A 5,232-nucleotide genomic window follows, 5' to 3' on the forward strand; every position below is an offset into this window, starting at 1 on the left:
AAACCTGAAAATGGAGCAGGAACAACTCTGCCGACTTGAAAAAGAATTTCTCCAGGCCAAATCAAAGACTCTTCAATTGGAACAAGAAAACCAACATTTCCATAAAGAAATCAAAGACTTCCAGGGAAAACTGAGTTCTGCACTTGAGCTGAAGCAAAAATGTAAAGAAGAAGCAGATTTGTTCCAGTTCTTGCAGAAACAAAACACCACCCTGAAAGAAGAGCTCCTTGACCTGCAGAAGAAGTGTGAGAAAGACGCTGAGATGAAGCTTCAGTATTCCTCTCTGCAAGCTGATAGAAAGGCTGTGGAGGGGGAGTTCAAAACACTGAAGCAACAGATCCGCGTTCTTTCTCAGCAATGTGAGGACTTCAGGCCCATGACTGAGAAATTTAATGACACTCAGGAGTACATCGGCCAACTCCAACAACGCAATACATCCCTTTTGGAGGAAGTCGAGAACCTGCAGGTCATGAAACAGGAACTAGAAGGTTTGGCCACAGAGTACATCAATCTGGAGAGAAACATTAAGGAACTCAAGAAACAAAATTATGACCTCAGCAAAGATCGACAACAATTAAATTCAGAAATCCTGGTCCGAAAAGATCTGGAGGACAAAGTTGTCGCTGCAAAGCAAGAACACGCAGCAGTTCTGGCTGAAAACACAGCCCTAAAAGCCCAAGCCTCAAAGCATATGCACAAACCACAACGTGCTGCTTTTAGGAGCCCTTTCCTGACTCCAGCCAGAGCTGCTCAAGGAGAGGTTCCAGCTCTACGACAACCAAGTCAGCCTTTGTTGCAGGAAACTTCTCCTATCACAGTAAGACCCAGAAGGTTCCAACAACACAGAGCTGCACTTGGACAACATCAGGGAGCCGCACCAAGAAGGGTTCCTGGGTCCCGGCAGGTCTAGGACCCTTCAAAGGTCTAATGTAGGCAGCCTTGATAACAAATTTAAAACAACCAAAAAAAAACTCTTAAAAGTCAAATGTATACAGTCTTGATTTAACCCAAAAATGTGTCAATTTGCAAAATAAAAAATAAAAACTGGGCAGCAGTCTGAGAGCAAAACTATAACAAAAAATATCATTTGGCTCCAACAAATGACACTTTTTGGCAAAATAATGCCACCACAAGGAGGCACAATCAGTGTCTCCATGTGCCGGTCCCAAGTCCGGGTAAATGCAGAGGGTTTTGCCATGAAGGTCACCAGAATAGATCCAAAACAAATCAAACACTAACACAACTTTCATGTCTGATCAGTTGTATTTGAGTTTACAACAACCTCCACTGCTGTGTTGACCAACATGGTGGAAATCCTTGAATCTGTTGATGTACACCAGAGTAAGTGTCACCTTTAATCTCAAGAAAACTTTAAGTATTTCCCAATTAAAAAAAACTACCCTAACTCAGTTTTTACTCAACTCATAAAATATGTCAAATGCACTCAAATGTTTTAAAAATGATCTCGCTCAATGCATACTGCGGTCAAGTGAGCCGCTGTTCGTTTTTCCGTGGTCAAATCNAGGGTTTTGCCAGGAGGGTCACCAGAATGGACCCAAACCAAATCATCACAAACAGAACTGAATCTGAATTTCAGGTCCGCTCCATGTATTACCAGAGCAGGAGATGGTTCTGGCTGCTGGAGGGAGTCTGGTTGGAGAACTACACAATTACATTTAGAGTTTTTGCAGACTCAGCTGCAAACCTCTCTAACAAACGCTGAAGGTAATTAGATTGATGAAGCAAAATCAACAACATTATCTGCAAAAAGTTTAAATGTACGCTGTAGCTCCCCTACCAGACCCCCTCTTTCCCCTGGCTAAACCTACACTGTAAACCCTAATGAGGTCACAGAACTTCATTTTTTTGGTAACAGATTACACAATAATATTTAAGTTCTGTTATTAACCTTTTTAAGTTTGCATATATTCAAATTTATATTTGAAGTTGCCTCAATTTGTTTTTTTTTTTTCACTTTCTAAATGTTGATTTTCCTTAACTCAAATTGTGAAATAATTTACCCAAAACTTGAACTAATTTCCAACTAAAAAACAGTGAAAAACGCACTTAAATGTGTTAAAAAATTATCTAGCTCAATACATGTGGGTAGCGCTCAAAATATTTACCATTCAGCTCAAAGTGTTGGGACTTCTAAATGTATTCTAAACCGGGATACCGATATTGCCTCACTACACAATTATCAGCTAATATTAATTTAAAAAGGAACAAAAAACATGAAAGCCACACTATAGTGACTGACACATTTTTTTAATTCAACACAGTATGTTTTTTTTAAGTGCACACATTTTAAGAGCTCAGTCAAAATAAAGTGCTTGTTTGAAATAAAACATACGATTAGTTGTTGTGTAGTACAGTATTATCAGTTACATATAGTAGTCATTGATACATCACGTTCTTTGAGTCTTCTTACATTTTTAATCCATTAAAAAATAGGATTGAGGATAATATTCAATACATTTTTAAGTGAAGCAATTAAAACCATTTGCATGAGAAGTAATTTAAACAAGTTTGAAATATTTTGCTAACATAACTTAAAAGCTGCAACTAAAAAAAAAATTAAAAAAAAGGGTACATTAATGTTTTGCACCACGGTAGGCATTAGGCAACATTAATTGGTGCATGGTATCACATATTTCACTATGCAATGTCAGAGTAGTAAGATTCACTAATTTAACTCAAATTGGAAGAGGCAAACTGCAATAAAATGGTTCAATGCAACATATTAATGCAACATATTAATTAGGGATGTCTCGATCAGGTTTTTTGGGCCTGATCCGATTCCGATGCTTGCTCTGCTCCATTCATAAGCATCCACTTGTAGACAAACAGATCCACGAACGTCTTTGTTTTCCTGGTCAGCTGGAATCTGGATCAGAACTGTTCGTCTGCATACAAATGATATTGCTCATCATCTTTGTTGCAAGCTAATGTTAGCTTGGGGCTGTGACGGGCTGTAAGCGAGCGGGAGAGCGAGTAAACAAAGATTTCATGAGATATCAGCGTTANTGCAAGCTAATGTTAGCTTGGGGGTGTGAGGGGCTGTAAGCTAGCAGGAGAGAGAGTGAACAAAGATTTCATGAGATATCAGCGTAAGGTTTACGTCACACCAACAGCCCCGCCCACAACTAAGAGGTGAATTTCTAATGAGCTCCTGTCGCTCTGCAGAAACTATGACCTAGAAAATGAAAAGTTTTTAGATTTTGCCTAAAACAACAGAATCATGATGAACAGAACTTTAAAACACTTTAAAAACAGATCAAATATAGGTTAAAATACTTCACAGAGCTAAAGCTGAAAAAAAACCCAAAAACGTTAAAACACTTTGTGATCAGTACAGAGCCATTCATCTTATTTTTTTTCTGATTTTTTCTTATTTTTTTGAAACATTTTCTTTTTCATTTTTTTTTAATCATTTTGGTTTGTGGATATTTTTTTCTAAAACTTTGTTTTTTTATTATTCAATTTTCATTTTTATTGTCATTGAGATCTTTATAAGGTTTTGCTCTGATTACTTTCTTTATGTGATCTAAGTTATGCTTTTGTACATCTCTTCAAAATAATAAATCTTAACCTCTCAACATCATCCGTATCTTCTAATATAGAATATATGATTTTAATCACTTGCTTTAAATTAAAAAGTAATCTGCCTATAAAACCAGTAGAATTTGTCTCAGTAAGATTTATTCAAATAAGTTATGTCCTGCTCTCTTAACGCTAAATTTAACATTTAACCCTTTAACACCTGAGGCGTCGCCAATGACGCTTAAGCACAAAATCATTCACGTACTATAACTTTTATACCGGTAACACGATCAATGTGATTTCAGTAGATTCTGAAGGAGAAAAGCGGCGCTGCCGCAGGAGCAAAAGCCACTGATTGGGTTTTATGCGGTTCTGGTGCCAAAGCAGCTCTTTGGTTTCGGTTCCTAATTGGTTCCAGTTTTGGTACTTCGCTCCCCGCCCCGCGCTCCCTATGGAGAGAGAAGAGCTGATCTACAACTAGAATCTCAACAACAGTCCAGACTGCAGCTCGCTTCAACTGTCGGTACCTGTCAGCTGATGGAGGAGTCCCACAAACCAACCAGGCTCTCAAGGACCCCTTCTTAAGATGAATGGTGACCCTGACTTTGGTGTACATCAACAGATTCAAGGATTTCTACCATGTAGGTCAACCCAGCAGTGGAGGTTGGAGTTAACCCAAACACAACTGATCAGAAGTAAAACTTATGTTTGTGATGATTTGGTTTGGGTCTATTCCGGTGACCTTCCTGGCAGAACCCTCTGCATTTACCCGGACTTGGGACCGGCACACAGAGACACTGGATTGTGTCCCTGGTGGTTGCATTATTCTGCCAAAAAATGGCATTTGAAGAAGCCAAATGCCATTTTTTGTTGTAGTTTTGTCCTCAGCCTGCTGCCCAGTCTTTTTTTTAATCAAGACTGCCTACATTAACCTTTTGAAGGGTGTTACAGCTGTGGCCGTATTTGGTTTTGTCTTTTTTTTTGGTGCGGTGTATTTTTGTCAGAGTGGGACTCCTGTGTGTTTGTGGATCTTTGTTTGTGTGTTTTTCTGTATTTGTTTCAGGTGTGGTGCTGGAGGTGTGGCTCCCCATTGGTCCAACCTGAAGGAGGGGAGCCTTCAAAACCATCGCTTGGACCTTCAGCCCACGAGAAGGGAGCTGGGCTGCAGCCCGTCTCCACTGCAGCTCAGGGATCTTCTCCACCTGCTTTTGATTTGAGCACTTTGTAGTTTCTTTGTTCATTTGGTTTAGGTCCCACTCTGTGTTTAGTGTTGGCTAGGTTAAGTTAGGTGAAGCTGTAGGGGTGAACCGCCATTTTATTTAGTAAATCTTTTCTCCTGTTTCTGTTAGTCCAGGGAGGTTAGTGTTTGTCTTTCTTTTACCTTTTCTTCTGCAGGTAAGCTCCCTGGGTTGAGATTGTTGGGGTTTTGTTTGTTATTTTGGCCTTGGTTCACCCTGAAGCCTTTTGCTTCACATTTAGTTATTGTTTTAGTGTTTTTGTCTTGTAAATAAATGTGTAACTTTTTATGGAGAGGTATGTTGTGTTTTTGTTACACATTTCTTCTTTAATTTACCTTCATGTTAGGCCTCAGAACCCCTAGACTGAATGGGCCGTAACAAAGGGTCCTAGACCTGCAGGAAACAGAGACACTGGATTGTGTCTCTGGTGGTTGAATTATTCTGCCAAAAA

The 5,232-nt window shown here is 39.3% G+C and overlaps 1 protein-coding gene across 1 annotated transcript in view; it reads right to left on the reverse strand.

Annotated features, from left to right (window-relative positions):
* The window catches only part of LOC112139501 (C-type mannose receptor 2-like), a 13,248-nt gene that overhangs the window by 5,579 nt on the left and 2,437 nt on the right, over positions 1 to 5,232 (reverse strand). The gene's annotated exons all lie outside the window — the stretch shown is intronic.

This window comes from Oryzias melastigma, unplaced genomic scaffold (genome assembly GCF_002922805.2).
Source record: "Oryzias melastigma strain HK-1 unplaced genomic scaffold, ASM292280v2 sc00231, whole genome shotgun sequence".
NCBI lineage: Eukaryota > Metazoa > Chordata > Actinopteri > Beloniformes > Adrianichthyidae > Oryzias > Oryzias melastigma.